At 39.6% G+C, this 19,107-nt stretch overlaps 1 long non-coding RNA gene across 1 annotated transcript; it reads right to left on the bottom strand.

The window, feature by feature from the left end:
• Positions 1–2,513: 2,513 nt before the first annotated feature.
• On the bottom strand, positions 2,514–3,944 carry LOC119917605. Its single transcript, XR_005447309.1, has 2 exons — positions 3,784–3,944; positions 2,514–2,896 (listed from the first exon to the last, which is right to left on the bottom strand). It is a non-coding gene; the product is annotated as an uncharacterized LOC119917605 (long non-coding RNA).
• Between the last annotated feature and the right edge of the window lie 15,163 nt (positions 3,945–19,107).

Raw genomic sequence — 19,107 nt, 5'->3', positions numbered from 1 at the left:
AGGGAGAGTTAGCTACAAACCTCCCCAAAAACTGAGTGTGCAACAGCAGAACAGATTTTCAGCACTATTGCAGGACCCTGGATCTCCGTCTGATGACCTGGAAAACATCCCATCCCCACACAGAAGGGTAAGGACTGAGAGTAAATCAGAAAGTAAAAGGCTGCAAGGAAAGCTAACGACTGGGCCTCAAACTGTCATTGTGGATGACTGCTGTAAATGAAGTAAGAAGCATGTGCAGTAAGAACATCAAAATACTCTTTCCAAAGGATACGGTGTCTGACTTGGCAGAAAGAATCCTGCATATCGTGGCTGAATATCCTACTGTGAAAAACATCATACTGCACAATGATATTGTGAAGCAACCGTCTGAAGTGTTGAAAGGACTTTAATAAACTGTTGAACACAGTCAGCTCTTTGAATGCTGAGGTGTTTATCAGTGGCCCTATACCGCAAATCCAAAGAGGAGCTGAGAGATTCAGCAGATTGATGGCATTGAACACGTGGCTCTCAATGGCATGTACTGTCCATTCAGTGCATTTCATCGAAAACTTTTACTTTCTATGGGACCGCAGACATCTTTTTAAGGCAGATGGACTACGCCTTAACAAGTCAGGAGTAAAATTGTTCAGCTCCAACCTGTTTTACTTTCTGCGTCACTCATCTGTTCCCTCTGCCAAGGACAAGAGACAAGAGGAATCAAAACAAGAAGCTATGTTGCTTTTAAACTTTTTTATATTTTCCTGTTTCTTTTATGTTTTGTTTAAAGCACTTTGAATTGCCTTGTTGTTGAAACGTGCTATACAAATAAACTTGCCTTGCCTTACACATGTGTCCTTTCTTAAGGGTTATGGTTACAAATTTGGATTTATTCATACAACATTTTTTTTTATTCTTTCTTTTTTACATGTTTATTTACAGCATTATATGTTGAAATTTATAGCGTAATAGTTAGTATATTAACTTACATTACATTTTGCTGACGCTTTTATCCAAAGCAACTGAAAACTGTCAGAGGTCGCACGCCTCTGGAGCAATGAAGGGGTTAAGTGTCTAGCTCAGGGACACAATGGTGAATGTGTCACAGTGGGGAATTGAACCCGGGAATATCTCACACCAAAGGCATATATCTTATGCCCTGCGCCAACACCACACTTATTGGGATCCCACCTTATTGGGAGAAAACCCGCAGTTCCATGTAAAATCAGATGTTGAGCACTCCCATATCGCCAAAATGGCATGATCCTCGTTTCGCTGCGAAGCTTCGACCGTGAGATTAACAGTGGAATCAGGCTCCGCTCATTGACGCATCCAATTTTCGGGGTCAGCCCTAAACAACACACACACGGTGAACAATTTTTAAAAAAAAGGGACGTAATCAGGTAAAAGCCAGAGAAAAAAGGTAGGTCTTTAAATTAGATTTAAAGTTCTCAATAGTGGGTCAGGACCACAGACTGTACAAAACAATGGACGTAGTATCCATGATGTCACCCATTTGTTTCAGAAGAGCTGTTTTGAAGCTCAAAACCGGCAGAGCTGGCCAACGCCATCTTGGCAGCGCGTCACCACGCGTCACTCCCGGATAACCAAAAGTGTGCAAAGAGGCGGGTTGTGGGTGGAACTAAGGTGCCTGGTTGCTGAAACCACTCCCGTCTAGCTCGACGTGACCGAGTTAGCTCAGGCTAATGAGCTAATGCTAAATGCTACTCTGCGTTAGCTTCTACTCGGAGCTTGTCTGGTTGGCGTTTGGTGGCCTGTGGCCGCATCGTTACCAGCTTATAATGTTACTGGAAGTAAGTTAACCTGACAGTATTCAACACTTAAAGTAACAAGTAACTATTTCTGTTATTTAGGTTATACTACACAAGGTTTAAAATGCTTTAACGTTTTTTAATATATATGTGGTAATTTGAAACACTATATTATGTGGAGACTAACTTTAACGTTACCATGAATCAGCTTTTATTGTTATGGCTACATGGCATTTGAAAGCTGATATTACATTGTCTGTCTTCAAAGGACAACACAAAAAAATATTATTTACTATTGTTATTGACTGTCATCTATATATTGAGGTGTTGCTCCCTTGTTCCGTTTTCTCTCAAATGTGACATAATAGTACTGTCACCCAAACTGAGGCATCTTTTATAGTTAACTTTATATTTTACATTAATTACCTGCAACATTTATTACTCATATGCACATTTAAAATATACATAAATTATGGTTCACACTGCAATAAATTCTCTATATATTTACACCCATTTTGTCTTTATTGCTGACTGAAAATGTTAGATTTCACACTCTGTCTGTCAGTTCCAAGGACAAGTTAATCATACACAGATAAAATATCAAACATTAAGGCTGAACTCTAGCTAAAAGAGATAAGTCTAGTATATGTTTAAAATTGAAAATGCTACCAAAAGGTTCACGTCTTAATATTTTCATTTATAGCTGTTAACTATTCTATTTTGTTATGTTTAGTTCACACTATATTCAATTAACATAAGAAAGAATGATGATCAATGTGGTTTTATTTTAAGCAAATTTAGTCTGATACATTTTATACAACAAAAATGATTTCTAATACAAAAGCAACAGTTTAACCAATTAAAATCATATCTTGCATTCATGGAAACATAAATATTGAAAGGTTACAAATGTAAAAGTTATTTTGTATGACTTGTAGTAATGTGTTTCAACAGTAAATATAATGACAGAACCTATGATTAGGAACCCAGAGTCATAATCCAGAGTCCAGGTGTTAAAGTGAAACAAATACAAAAGGCTGAACAAGGCAGTAAGCTACAGGATCTGGCAGGGCCACACTGGAAGCTAGGACTTCTGCAGAGCTGGTGCTTCTCATCTGGAATGATGCTGCCATCCGCTCATCTGGCTACTGTAAACACAACAATGGTAGAAAGTTACTGACAGCCTTTTCCCAACTGCCGTAAACCTACTGAACTCTGAGATCGCCTTAGCATGATAACCTCTGGCATATAACAGTAATTATGCCAATATGCAATACACTGTTTACTCATATGTGCAATATCAATCTGGCAGCTGGACACCACTTTATCAGTCAAGTCAGCTAGTTTTGTATATTAATTATTTTGCTCTTATGTTAAATTTACTGTTAAACTGGTACTGCGTGACATATTTATAGTGAATTTAAATGCACCTTTAGGTTATCACAAAAGTAATCTGCTACACAATAACAAAACAGTGCTTGAATCTTGAATGTAAGTGGGGCCTCACAGGTTAATTACATGCAGCTGGAGAGCCTAGACAAACAGAAGCGGCCGTCATACTGCTGATTTCTCTACATAACTAATTATTACTTTATTCAACTCAGGAACATTTACAGCCCAGCTAAGTTACCTGTCTTTACCGACACGACAACCGCCGCTTCCCCCCGAACCCTCAGCCCCGTCCTCAGTACAGGTGGAGACACTTATTCTAGTGACACAGTTACTCTGTTAGAGAATCTTTAATGTTACTTATCCAAATCTAACAATGCCTGTTTGGCAAGTTTAACTTACCGTTAACATTGCATAACTTTTGTTCTAAAGTGATTTCACCATAAATTCACATCTCTGCTTTTACTTCTTTGCATGGTTCTTTATAAACTGCTGTTAGCAGACTCCTGTTATTTTAACATTGTTACCAAAGCTTAAAGCTGGCGAATTAGTTGGTTAGGTAACGTTAGCAAAGCTAAAAAGCTAACATTATGTACACATAGCTAATTATTGTAACACCTAAATAAAATACAAGAATTTCACTCACCAACTGCAGCACAGGCCTGTGGAGGTTCTCTTTCTCTCTGATAAATTGCACGTCTTTAGTCATCTGGTATCTGCATGACAAAATGTCTAAAACGCTCAGGTAGAGCTGTCGAGCTCCGTGATGGACTGTATTAGCTGAGTTAGCAGACGGTAGTCACTAAGCTAGCTGTGACTGAGACGGCAGCCACCTGTCAATCAAAGCAGCCACGCCCCTAATAATAAGAACTTTAAGGCTTAATATACTTTAAACAGGTGAGTTATTAAAAAATTCACCCCCCTCACAGTTGTCACGAAGGGCAAAATTAGCAATATACTCTAAATCCATCTTTTGTACCAGGCTGTAAACATGTTTTATTCTGCTGTAAAGTTGGGCATTTTAACATGGGGGTCAATAGAGATTAACTCCCTTTTGGAGCCACGCTCAAGTGGCCCCTCGATGAATTGCAGTTTCAGGCATTTCTGGTCTGTCTTCAGTCCGGAAATCGGAAGGGTGTTGCTTGGGTAGGACTTAATGTTAGACAGCAACAGTAAAGGCCAGGTCACCTTTAGTTGTAAGGCATGAGAAGCTAAGAGGAGTTGTTGTGAAGATGACCTAAGCGACCTAGGTGCAGAATATGGAATTAGCTAATAATCACTAATGTATTGTGGAGCTAAGCTATTGAGGGCTTTAAAAACAAATATCAATTCTGTATTTTACCGGTAACCAATGCAAGTGAAAGAAGACCGAAGTAATATGTTTTATAATTTGCAGTAAGATAATCACTGGTAATATGTCTTTTCTTTGTTCAGGTTGTTGCATTCGCTCTGCATCTCTGCTCTCTTTTTTAAAAGTTTCTCCGCCCACTTTTCTCGCTGGGCATACTTTAAAGTAATAAAGCACAAATTCCATTAAAACTATTTTTAAAACGGGAAACTTCACTCAGTAGAAATCCTGTGGAATCTCCTTCAGTACTTTCAAGTGAGTGCTAAAAGAGTCCAGGAAATAATTTATTTCTCTGCAAGTGGGTCACTAAGCAGCAGCAGAAGGTGAAATATTGAGATGCATTAAATCATTGGTAGCTTAAAGGTGGAGTGTTGTGAGCTTAAAGGAAGCGTGTGAGTACATTGGTCTGTGTGTGGGTGTGTGCGTGGGTGGGGTGGGGGTGGGGGTGTTACATACTCTTGGTCTTTAATAAGTTAGGGCCACTGGAGCCCAGGGTTTAATTAAGAGTTAGAGACAGATTTAGGCCTCAGCAACACCATGCTGGTGTTCACACACACACACACACACACACACGCACACATGGATGTCCTTGGATGTTTTATGAATCACATTCTTAATACCTCTCAGATAAGATGGGCGCTTTGCAAGAAAAGTATACATAGGAAAGAGGTAGATCCTAGAGATAAAAAGCAAAAGCAAAAGGAACATTATTTAACCAGTTGCAGTAGACAGATGTGAAATCGCTATAGCATGCTCCTACATTCAAAGATTTGCACATCTGGCCTATTCAGATCTGAGGTTTTATGAAAGCATAATGAGGAGAGGTGAGGGTAGCACAAGCCCGATAAGTGTACAGCAAATGTGTTTATCTCTGCTGCAGTTGGATGCCTGAAATATACACTTTAAAAATAATAAAAGTTAAACTGTTTTTGCATATATGGAAAATACTCTCGTTTCAGAGGGCATTTTATGTTGTTCTTGCTCTGCGCCTGTGTTTTTCCAAGGCCATTAAATATGAGGTAAGAAGGTCGGGATCAAAGTAAGAACAGAATAAATTGCATGGCAGTGTGTGTGACATAAAGCTGCTCCTTTAACACCAGAATTTGAAACCCTTTATTCTCTTATGTAATTGAAATTCAGGAGTTTAGCATATTTTGGGGCTGGATTAAAAAAAATTGTAATCAAACATTCAAAGGACAGTGCAGTGCTCTGAATACTTGTTGTTTTTTCTGTATTGTGTATGCATGTTTTTCAAAAGGCATTCTCATAGATCATAATGTAATATCCTTGCTCTTGAGCGGGGCTTGTTCTTGACAGTGTTTAAAGCATGCTTGATTTCTGTTGCCCCATCCAAAGAGACCTTTTTCACATTGCATTTAGAGTGGTGTTACAAGTCAGTGCAGCTCTTTCTTTATTTTTCCTTCTCTTACACACTCACACACACTCCCCAATGCACAATGAGCTATGCGTTGTCAGAAACCTCCATAAAGCTGCAGCAGTTTTCGCTGCATCAGTGTGATACAGTGCTTCATAGCCATAACAAATCATTTTAGAGTTAAAAACAAATCTTTACATCACGTCTTTATGGCCTGCACAGAGAATGTGGCTGCTTAGATGTATCTTTAGGGCTCCTTTAGTTAGCTCAGAGATCAACGTCCACTTCAGGCAAACTGGCAAACAGATTGAGAGTGAGACAGGAATTTAGTACCACTGTGACTTTCTGTCCACACATACACACAACTTCAAGCTGATTGAAGAGTTGCCTTGTGTTGATTGTTTTTGAAATGATTAGATAATTAAGGGATCAGTCAACAGAAAATTATATTAGCTGTTACTATTGTCATTTATCAATTAAAAATACCCAACATTATCTGTTGATCTGTTGACTCTTAACTGGACAAAACCGTTGGAAATTGTGATGAAACTTTTTTCACTGTTTTCTTACAGACTAAGTGATTAATGATTTGTAGCTCGTGTCTTGTCTGTGCATGTATTAACTTTCGTTCTGTGTGCATCCGTCCACATCTTCACACCTGTTCCTGATACAGTCAGGAATAAAACTAGGACGCTCATTAGGGCCATGGGACCATTGTGAAGGTATGACTGACCCAGAGAAGTAGGTCGTAACCAATGGCTAAGGCTGTGCTGAGTTGTAAGTGTGTTATCCAACGAAGGTTGAGGTCAAGGGCAACTGGACTTGGTTGAAGAGACTCCTTCAGTTCTGACTGACTGTTAGGGAAACTCAGCTATTTAACCTCTGGGATCATTAGCTAGGATTGTTGATTCCGCTGGTTCATTAGTGCTCCTGGTTAGTGGTAGTGACTATCGTCATGGTCGTTAGAGCCACCTGTGGCCAAGTCTGAATGACCATCATTGGCAACTTCACCTGAGGCCAAGAGGAAATGCTTTTTCGGTTTCCTGGGAAGTGATGAAAGGACAGCGTTGTAAGTGAGGGATAAGTGGTGGCGTAGACCCCCTCCTCTGTTCAACAATAGCTTCTCAACCCGGGTGTAGATGGCTTCCCTGACACCTCTTTAAAACCATCCACCTTCTCTGTCTAAAATGTGCACCTGGTGATCCTCAAACGAGTGTCCTCTGTCCTTCAGATGTAAATAAACTGCTGAGTCTTGCCCTGAGGAGTTAAGACTCCTGTGTTGAGCCATGGGTTTGTGTAGTAGTTGTTTAGTTTCCTCAATGTACAGGTCTGTGCATTCCTCGCTGCATTGGACCGCATACATTAGATTGCTTTTCTTGAGTTTGGGTGTGTGGTCTTTGGGGTGTACCAGTATCTGTTTTAGCGTGTTCTTGGGTTTAAAAAACACAGGGATGTGGTGTTTGTTGAAAATCCTCCAAAGTTTCTCTGATACTCCAGACACATATGGAATCACAATATTGTTGCGTTTCACCTTCTTCTCCTCATCCCCTGTAGTGTTGGTCTTCTTCCTGGATTTTGTGGCTGTTTTCACAAAGGCCCATTTGGGGTATCCACAAGTGCCCACTTCAGGTGGTTTCGTTTCCTTCTCTCTGGCTTTTGCATTTGTTGGTATGTGGTCTGCTCTGTGTTGCAGGGTTCTGATGACCCCTAGCTTGTGTTCCAGTGGGTGGTGGGAATCAAAAAGTAAGTATTGATCCGTGTGTGTGGATTCCAATTTGCAGGCTCCTTGCACTTCTTGGGTTTTAATTTTGACTCAAGTGTCATCCACATACCTGTACCAGTGGCTCAGTGCTGTTCCTTTAAAGGAGTTGAGGAGATGCTAGCCACAATAGGTGACACTGGTGAGCCCATGGCACAGCCATACTTTTGTCTGTAGAATCATCCGTTGTATTGGATATAGGTGGTGTTTAGACAGAAGTCGAGTAATTTACAGATCTGGACAGGGCTGAGGTTGGTTCTGCTGTCCAGGGTGTTGTCTTGAAGTAGCCGTTTCATGGTGGGGATGCAGGTGAACAAAGAGGTCACATCATAGGACACCATGGTCCTCGAACTTTGTTTTCAAAGTGTGTTATATTGCATGTGCAGTGTTGTGGTCCTTTTAGATCAGCTGACAGCATTTACATTAAAGCTGCAATCATCTTGACATATAATTAGGGCTGGGGCGATTCATTGTTGTAATCGCCATGATCGATTACAAAAATATGTAGTTTTGCATAACCTGCTTCTGGAGTCAGCTGTTCATTTTGTTTTAAGCCTTTTTTTCACTAGCCAAAATTAGCATCCAAATTAAAATCAGCATTAAAATCACCGTTAATGTGAATTCTGGATGCACATTGCTAACCAAGCTAGCTAGAGCTAGAAACGGACAAATGACGGCGGCGGCCTAAAAACCAATCTGAGGCTTCAAAACGGCAATCCACAAAAACAATGGGTGACGTCACGGTGGCTACCTCCTCTTCTTTTATGCACTCTTTGGTTCAGCTGTTTCATCTTTTCTGTTTACTTTAACAGTTGTTACAGTCTGTAAATTGTTTTCTTTGCCACACATTGATGCGAAAATAAATATACCAGTGATTATCTTACTGCAAAATACTCATTCAAGTCAAGTAATTCAGTAAAAATCTCCAGGTCAGGGAAAGTTTCACATGCAGTATTCAAATGAATCTGTGTCACAGCAATCCTTATGAATTTGAGGTCCAATATTTTTCTGATCAGGCATCTGACAAATAGGGTCTGTTATTATTATTAATATTATATGTCACTATGATCATTCTAATGAGCTTTATGTGTCTCTTTTTCAGGGTGATTTAATAAAATATTTAATTATAAATGAGACAAGTTTTTGATATTTATCTTGGATAAATTAATTATTACTAGGGCTGTGTGATTTGACAATATCTATCATTTGACGATAGAAAAACGTCTGTCGTTTACAGTTATGCTCTGTCGTTTATTTTGTTGTGTTGTAAATTCCACACTTCAATATTTTCACAAGGGGACTTTTCAGGACAGTTTAGGTGCACTGGGCATGCGCGGGCCAGTGTAAACAGGAAGCAGGCGGTATACTCGGCAGTTGCAGAGGATTTGGTGAAAGAAGAAAGTAATACTATAGATGAAGAACCACACCAGAGATTTTTTTTTGCATGGACAAAACGAGGTTGAACTCTTACTGAAAGTAACACGCGAGTACAAATCGACTGAGGTGGTGGAAAACAGGCTAGGAGTCATATTTGGAACCGATATACATTTCAGTCAAATCAGTCGTTCAGTTAATTTAATGGAAACAACAAGCCCCAAAGTCTAATTCTTATAGATTTACGAGCAGAACCTGGCAGTGGTGGCCCAAAGGTTAGAGAAGTGAGCTTGTGACTGGGAGGTTGAGGGTTCAATCCCCAGACCGGCAGGATGAAATCTGGGTGTGGAAAGTAAACCAACCTTGCCCTCCCTCATTTACCACGACTGAGGTGCCCTTGAGCAAGGCCCATAACCCCAACAGCTCCAGTGGAGCTGCTTAGTGGCCAGCAGACCAGGCTGCAGTTAGACTGGGCAGCTTCCAGGTGTAAATGTGATCAGGGCCTTCCTGCAAAAGAGAGGCTTCCTCTAAATAAAGGTTAAAAAAACAAAAACCTGCATAGTCTGTTCCTTGATTATTTCTTTAGTCTGTAAGGGTCCACCAATCAAAAGAATCAAAACAGCTTTTCATAAAAATTAATCCAAGTTGTAAATCCTGTCGTGTGAAGTTCATCACTCTCTGTCTGCTAACTTCTCTCATCCTGCACCGTGTTGTTTTCGTGACATTACTTCAAAATAAAAGTGCATGTCGGCGCTAGATCAAATGAATGACGCTTATTTGTTATTATTGGATAAGTTTTATACAAGTAATATCTGTTTGAAATAAATAAACTGTATCATAGTAGTTTCCGTTTTGTGCAAAAGCAATTAAAGGCCTGTCCCATATGGACGCCTGTCCCAAATAAAGGCAGGGTCAATTTAGTGATTATTCAAAGTTCAAATTTTGCCCTGTGAGGGGGGGTGAACTTTTTATAACTCACCTGTTTAAATTATATCAGGCCTCAAAGTTCTGAATTATCAGGGGCGTGGCCGCTTTGATTGACAGGTGGCTGCTGCCGCTGTCACTGCAAGCCTTTCTGTCCGCTGTCTGTTAGCCTGTACAACAGTGACAGAGCTCTGCATCTGTACTGTTTGAGCCTTTTGGACGTTATTTTCATGCAAATACGAGACGAATAATGGCAAGCTGGTGAGTGAAATTCTTGTATTTTATTTATGTGTTAACGTTAATAAGGAGGTATTGGTGTCTACACGCATAGCTTGTTAGCTTAGCTCGCTAAGCTACTTAGTATCTTCGAGTGACCCCAAGGGAGTGTGTGCTAACCTACAGAGTCAATGAGAAGTCAGCACGTATTAAAGAAGTGTTAAAAATTAGGGTGATAATACTTTGAACAAAAGGCGTCTGTGTGAAGTTGGAAAGTAAAGCTGACATAATGTTTACATTAAACTTGGGCAAAGTTAGATTTGGCTTCATACTTGAACAGAGTGACTGTTCAGTTAGATAATTAACTGTTAGTAAGATACAATCATTTATTACACTGAGAAGTAGCACAAAAATGGTGATAACCGCACAGATTTTGCACAGCACATTGATCAAAATCTCCACCGAAAAGGACTTTTAAGAGGTAGATTCATTTTTAGGCAGAACAGATGTTGTAGGGTACTTGCTGAAATTTGCATTCACCTTTTTTTGGTTAGCAAACATGAGTGTTATTAGGGTTGGACGGTGCCATCGTCCATCGGCAATGGCTGACAGACATCACGACGTTGAGCCGGCATCGTGATTGTAAAACCCCCACCCCCCCAGCAAAAAAAATCAAAAATTTTCACTTTACACCATTCTGTGAAAGCAGGTCTTAATGACCACTGAATTCTCCCCACACTCTGACACACTCACACACACCTACACCTCAGGTAAACGTCCCGGCTTGCCCTGCCTCTGTGCGAAGTCATTCACAAAAAAGAGACTGTGGCCCACCTCGCTCGTGCGCCCACCCGCGCACCATAAATTAGGTGTGTGAGAGTTGCAGACTGAACAGTGAGTGATAAATTATCATAGACTTTGTCTTTACCGTCTGTCATTTATATTGTATTTATTTTATATTGTTAGGATTTTATTGATACATTTATTGATACTATTCTGTTCTTCATCTATACTCTTTGGATTTTCATTACTAAATAATTGCCTTTTAAAAACATTTTATTTAAAAAGAATAAATTTACAGTAATCATATTCAATATTTTATTATTACTAACTGTTTTCAGAGCAGCAAATAAAGTAAAGTTTACAGCAGCAAAGTCACTTTATTTATTATCAGTATCTCATTGGAAACAAATGGAACATGTTAAATAAACTATATCCCTGACATCAAAATACTGAGTGAAGTATAGAAAGAAGACATCACTCAGACAGTCGGTCCTCCTCCTCGTCCCTGCAGCTGCAGGTAGAGAGTAAATGTAAATGCTCCGTACTTGTATAGCGCCTTTCTAGTCTTTTCGACCACTCAAAGCGCTTTTACACTACATCTGCATTCACCAGTCATACACATTCATACACTGAGCCTAAGTGCTCAAACGGAAACTAGCATTCACACACATTCATACACTGGCGGAACAGCCGCCAGGGGCAAATCGGGGTTCAGTATCTTGCCCAAGGACACTTCGACACACAACCAGGGGGAGCCAGTGATCGAACTGCCGACCTTCCGATTTACGGCCAACCCGCTCTGAGCCACAGCCGCCCCTAAAGAGAGGAGCTGGTTTCTCTCAACGAGCAGCTGAGTTTACAAGGATTTGCAAAATTTTAAGGTACGTAGCATCTAAGCTAAACAGGCTACAGACAGAGAGATTTCATTTTAGTTTGTTTATGACAAACTAGCTATTAGCCAAACTAACACACGTACTTGTGTAAAATCAAGCGTGAAGCTTCCGGTCTGAGACGTGACTCCATTGTGGAAGTCCCTTAAACCTACATTCTATTGAATGGCCAGCAGGGGGCGACTCTTCTGGTTGCAAAAAGAAGTCCGGTTCCATTAGAAATAATGGTAAAATGACCCTACTTCTCACCTGATTTATTACCTAAGTAAACACTTTCATAATGAGTTTATATGGTCTGAAAAAATAGTTTCATGTCTTCTTCAATACAACATGATGTTCATTTAGTAAATCATGGTCAATTTAGAGGAAAATGGACCATAAAGCAGAGTATGCTTCAGGGCGGGATTATCTATGACTGACAAGTCATTACCATGGCGACCTGTCAGTCAGGCTAGAGTGACTCGTACCCACAGCATTGTGTAAATTTAACCAGCACTGTTGAAAAAGTTTATTAGGAGTTGGCTGTTCACTTTCTCCGGTGAGTACATTTAGTTTTAAGACTGTTGTACGTTAGACAAAATTGTTAGCCCTGTTAAAATGACAGTTAACCTGAATTACAGATGCACCTAGCTAAGCAAGCTAGCTAGCTCACAAACGGCCGTTAGCTCAACCGAGAAAAACTCAACATGGCGCCCTATCGGCCAAACTTGAGGCTTCAATATAGCAGTCCACAAACCAACGGGTGACGTCACAATGACTACGTCCACTTCTGATATACAGTCTATGTGTAAAACCAAAACACAGTTGCGGTGGATGAGAGACAGAGCAGATTAAAATATTGCTTGGTGCACGTTCCTGCTTGTTGTACTGATGCAGTATCAGCCTTTTACTAGTATTGCTGGCTATAGCTATGGTCATCTTGTGTAATCTACACTGATCTCCGCTCGCTTCGCTCTGCTCTGTGTGTGTATGTGGAGCTCTGCTGAGAGAGGAGGGGAGAGGCTGCAGCGTGAAGGCTCGCTTGTTCTATTGGTTACTTCCGCGCGATAGTCAGTGTTGATAGGCAATTACTCGTGACTTGTAACCAATCAGCTAGTACTGTGGGAGGGACATTGTACTCACCATAGAGAGAGATGGCTGCATCAGAGCCAAAGGAGTGCCTTTTTAATTAATGAATTATATTGGCTATCTGCTTTTAAAATGACCGATGCAGATTATTTGAAAAATGCTGAATATAGGCCACAATAATCGGTATAATAATTATTGGTCGACCCCTAACATGCACAGCACAAGTGTATTTGCACAGTACAAACTTTTACACTAAAACACTGTCAGTAGCATCATGTTTTGCTTTGCATGACTTATAAGACCCAATCAGGAAGCCAAATTGTTTCCAAAGTTGTTTTCACCTGTCCGCACTAAAACACCTGTCAGCAACGTTTTCAAACTTCTGTGTTTTAGGTCTTCAGATTTGCTGTTTTAGTCCCCAAAAAATCTGCAAATGTAGCTAAAGTTTTAAAATGAAAACGTAGTATGATTTGTGTGTTAGGTAACGCTTAATGAGTTGCCCACGGATATTCAGCTTACTTTCTAGTTCACCAAGACATGCTATTAATGTGATGTTCTGCTCTGGGACTCTCTCCTCCTCTCATGTTAGCTTTGCAGCAACAAGTTGCGACAGTTTGCTAACCTAGCTAATGTTAGTAACATTACTTGCTGTGTCGTTGTTCGCTCTATATCATGGCATTTGTCAAGGTAATGGATTTCTCCAGAATCGCTTACCCTCCTTCATGACGCAGAGAAATATCATGAGTTACTGTTGTAATATCCAACATTAACTCAGGATACATTGAATTTTCATAAAATGTTCTATATCAAGATTTATCTATTATGACCACCTACAGTGGGGAGAACAAGTATTTGATACACTGCTAATTTTGCAAGTTTTCCTACTTACAAAGCATGTAGAGGTCATAGGTGCACTTCAACTGTGAGAGACGGAATCTAAAACAAAAATCCAGAAAATCACATTGTATGATTTTGATTAAAATCCTGCAGCGCACGCAAGGTCCCCCTGCTCAAGCCAGCGCATGTCCAGGCCCGTCTGAAGTTTGCCAGTGATCATCTGGATGATCCAGAGGAGGAATGGGAGAAGGTCATGTTGTCTGATGAGACAAAAATAGAGCTTTATGGTCTAAACTCCACTCGCCGTGTTTGGAGGAAGAAGAAGGACGAGTACAACCCCAAGAACACCATCCCAACTGTGAAGCATGGAGGTGGAAACATCATTCTTTGGGGATGCTTTTCTGCAAAGGGGACAGGATGACTGCATCGTATTGAGGGGACGATGGATGGGGCCATGTATCGCAAGAACTTGCGACAGCCAGGGCAACTAAGGAGTGGCTCCGTAAGAAGCATCTCAAGGTCCTGGAGTGGCCTAGCCAGTCTCCAGACCTCAACCCAATAGAAAATCTTTGGAGGGAGCTGAAAGTCCGTATTGTCCAGCGACAGCCCCGAAACCTGAGGGATCTGGAGAAGGTCTGTATGGAGGAGTGGGCCAAAATCCCTGCTGCAGTGTGTGCAAACGTGGTCAAGAACTACAGGAAACGTATGATCTCTGTAATTGAAAACAAAGGTTTCTGTACCAAATATTAAGTTCTGCTTTTCTGATGTATCAAATATTTATGTCATGCAATAAAATGCAAATTAATTATTTAAAAATCATAAAATGGGATTTTCTGGATTTTTGTTTTAGATTCCATCTCTCACAGTTGTGTACCTATGATAAAAATTACAGACCTCTACATGCTTTGTAAGTAGGAAAACCTGCAAAATCAGCAGTGTATCAAATACTTGTTCTCCCCACTGTATATTGGGGACTTGAGATTTTAGTCATATCGCACAGCCCTAATTTTTATATTAATTGAGTAATAAAGAAATGAACTTTAGAAAATACTAATAAATATGTTAGATTAGTCGGTAATCTAAAAGTAATATTTAGATGAATAGATTTAAAAAATCATCGTTAGCGCTACATATAATTGATGCACTCGACACAAAAGTTTGAGATGACAATTTTTTATTACTTTCTAAAGTTAAAACTCTCCTTGAATTTGAGTTTAGTGTGGCAGTCAGGAGAAAGTCACAAAAAGAGACATTCCTCAGTGACCAACACAGACAGGGCCCCGACCCCAATCGAAGCCTGTTTCTAGCCTGGGAGATTTAAGAGGTGTGAGTTTACTTCTAAAACACTCTACCACTGCTAAGCAGCTAAGGCCTTCACTGAGGGCTACCTTTACAGTAATCAGAAATGAAGGCTGCAGATTTGTTCAATCAGTGGGTTGGAGCGCAAATTTTATTTCACTGATGAGGCTCCCCGGCCTCCCTTACTCCATCCCTCATCCACATTCCTCATCACATCCATTTACTTCACGAGATGATTTTTTTCCCCCAAAAAGGGAAGAGCTTCTCGTTAGTATGCAGAGGAGCGGAAGAACAAACGACACACTTCTCTTTTTCAGAAGTAAGAAAATAAAATATTCATGACCACAGACAGCTTTTGAGAGAGAAAGAGAGAGAGAGAGATGAGGATAGAGAGCAGTTGTCATGTTGACACGAGCCTTCATCCAAATTTCCACGGTGTCCGCGCCCTCATTCGAGACAGCTGCACTCTTCTTGCACCTGTTGGCTCTTTGAACCTTAAGAACTCATCTTATCCGCTCCCACTCTCTGAAACTGTCTGTGTTTTGCCATTTCTGTCCTCCTCCTGTGTGTTCTCTCTTTCTGTTGTTCCTCCGGTGGCTGTCACTTCAGCACTGTTGGCAATATTGCTATGGCAGCGAGTAAAAAAGACTTGGCACCATCCCAGCTGACAAACTGAAGGTGAATGAAATGCAAAATAGCTTTTAAGTCATGGAGCTGCTGCATTATGGGGTGATGCTGTATGGAGGACTTTTTTAAGTAGCTCAACCAGTGGATCAGTCGTGTCAATTTTCAGAGACAAATAACAACTGAAAAGATCTTTCAAACACCAAGAAGGGAGGATTAATTGTCCACAGGACTACAGATTTTTTTCAAGATGCTGAACATATGATAATCACATGAAAGTGTAAATAATGTGTTTTTTATCATAGTAATGTTTAAACAAATGCTAGTCAGTAAAGGACAGTTCTTAAATATATTTTGTTGTCATAGTTTTTTTTTTTTAATTTGTGATAATAAATACAATTCCTATAGTACAGGTCAGTTCTGATTCAAATGATATGGTATAAATAAGTGTAGTTGCATGCACTTTAATAATTTGTTTATAATCTGAATAACACAATGCTTCTATTATCACACGTCATGTAAACAACTTTATTAACGTTATCTTATTAGAACTTGTAGTGAAATATCAATAAACAACAGTCATGCTGAGGGCAGAGCTGGATTACTTTTGAATTGATTAAATCTTGACATGTTTGCACCTTTGCTGTGGTTTATTTTGGTGTTTCAGTTGCCTGCCTGCGGCAATTGTCAGTTAAACCGGCCTTTTTTTCCCCACAGATGACATTTTGACATGTCACAGGTGTAAATAATAATAAAAATTAATGATGACGGCTGAATTCCATGTAGCTGCTTCGGTTTCAGGTTCCTGGTATGGGAACATCTGAGTTTTGGGTTTCAGAACAGCTGAAAAGCAGTGTTAGTTCAGTTAATGTTTACTCTGAGTTAAGTGTGTGAGTGATGAATGAAAAAAATCACTCATCAATAGACCTCTGATGCTACGATTCACCATGGCAATGGGTAAATTAAGAGCACAGCCTCCATTTTAATCCAGTGGATGTAGAAATACTAATGTGTGTTTATGTGGACTGTGACGTTTATCTCTAAAAACCCAGCAGAAGCAGTGGAAGAGAGTTGGAGAGGGGAAAAGAGTAAATAAATGAGCATTTATTTGATTTTTTAATTTTTATTTAATGTAGTCCACTCATTTATCATTCATCAAACCTAAATTTCCTTAGTGGGTGATAAAGTGGTGGAATCTGACTATTAAATCTTAAAATAATAAAGTTAAATAAAATATTTAAATTAAATTAAATTATTCAGCTGTAACCTGACAGGCACAAAACGTAGGTGGCAGCAACTGCAGACGAAATACAGATCAAACAGATGTGACATAGTTTACTTATCAACCTTTGACCTCATAGTCTATAGACACTCTATGCATCATATATTTAGAAACCCACTTTTAAACTACATTTAGTCCAGTCTTTTCGTCCAGTTAACCTCAATCTCCAATATGATATGATGGCTATGATAGCAATTCTGTTTCACTAGTGTGACCAATCACAGCGTGAGAAATATGAGATGGTTATTCATTGATTAATACAGTAATGTGCGGTACACATTTTAGGGAAGAGGAACTGTTCAGACAACCTGACAGCTACGTCATCAAAGTGCACAGAGCCACAGTGTTATGAAGAAAGCTTTACTTGTTAAAAAGAAGGACAGTACATAGATTTCATTCTGATATGAGTGTGAATCCATGGTGTGTAATGTTTGAATGTGAGGGCAGAGCTCACTCTTCAAAAGTGACTGATAAAAGTGGTAACGTTAAAGATAGTCCTTGGGTAACAAACTAATATCCAACCGGGTATGTATAAGGTATAATACACATAGCCTACGCTTTCTTTCATCCATCTTTTTACAGTTGCACCTTCTTGCAGCAAATATTTATTGATGCACAATTGTTTACATGATAAGTTTTTGAGACTGTAATCTATTTTTAACATAATCAAATTAGGAAAAGTTATCAAAGCCCACATATAAAACAGCTTTCAATATAGGCCTGTTCTAAGTGTAGTTTGGAAAGGAAAGGGGTCTACTATCCAAATAATTTTCAAAATCAAACTATGGGCTCATAAATCTGCTCTTTTTCACTTTAATAATGGCATCGTCCCCCAAAAACTCATATCAACATCACATGCAAAGGATGCAAAGAAGCGTGTATGAAAACACTAGTATGCTGTGGTGTAAAAACTAGTGGCAGAGAAACCATAAGTAACAGGCAGGTGTTAACTCATCAATACAAAAACAAACAAACAATGAACACAAGCAGGGCTGCAACTAACAATTATTGTCACTGTTGATTGATCTGTAGGCCTATTTTTTTTTCTTGATTACCTTTACCATTAAAGGCCCTGCATGCCCACACAGGTGTTTTCACTTATTGTGGCTGATTAGATGTCTGCTCAAGTTGCAGATGGGTGAAGCTCTTCTGAAACTGCAAGAAGTCACTGGAAATAATAGAGCAAACAGGAGAGTCAGGAGCTGTCTCTGAAACCGCTCCCTTTTTACTACATAGTGTTGTATGTTTACTGTCAGTGATCTTAACCTGAGTGTCAGATGTACACTCTCTTTGTATAGTGCCCTCAAAAGTAGCATCCATGACATATTCACCGCTTTCTGCTAACAATCCCACAATGCTATTTGTTTCATTTTATAAATATGTCTATTATATATGGAGTAGAATGAGTGAACAAGGAAATGATTTCAGGCGCAGTCTGAATAATTTCCTGTGTGGGTTAACTGCAGTTGTGCAGAGCCTTTAAAAAACTCCTGTAAACATTTTATAAAGGCTTAAACTGAACTTGAATTATTTGTGTCTCCGTATGCACTAACTGACTGTGTACAATATCTAGTTCTAGCTCTGATTAACAGAGCTTATTGTTCAGCTACCTACGGTTCGATTAGAATAAAAATCATTAGAAGAAAAGTATTCCCAGTGAGAAAGTCAATAGAAGCTTCGTCTTGGATTGTTGTTGTCTGTTTTGGGGAGCCTGCTTCTCTCTCTCGTTCTGTTATCAGTATGAATGTGTTATTATGCAAGCATGTATATGGATGTGTTGTGTATTTATCTTGGATGATTGTGCAACCTCAGAAGTCTTCACAGAGGGTAGATGACTTATTGATTAAAAGGACTCATTTATTCAGATGAGGCATCTGGAAAGGCCTGTGGGCTTGTTTTACTCATGAAATCAACCCCCCACTCTTCACCATCCCCCTCCCAGAGAAACACCTCACACATGGTACAACATTCGCTGGAAACTCTGTAGCTCGAAATCTGGAAAAAACAGAGAGCAGAAATTTTTGAAATTGTACTTTGTTGTTTGTTTCTTTGAGAGTCTGTATAATATCCCAGTTTGGCAGACTTATAACCTTGATTTCAATCCTTGTGATGATACTATTCTGTTAATTACCCCTAGGTTGCAAAATTAATATCACTTCTGGGCTCTTACAAATAATAAATGAGCGTTCTT

This window comes from Micropterus salmoides, unplaced genomic scaffold, assembly GCF_014851395.1.
Source record: "Micropterus salmoides isolate LMB-PRFRI ecotype aquatic unplaced genomic scaffold, ASM1485139v1 Ms_hic_scaffold_22, whole genome shotgun sequence".
Taxonomy (NCBI): domain Eukaryota; kingdom Metazoa; phylum Chordata; class Actinopteri; order Centrarchiformes; family Centrarchidae; genus Micropterus; species Micropterus salmoides.
This window is presented reverse-complemented; position numbering and strand designations above follow the sequence as displayed.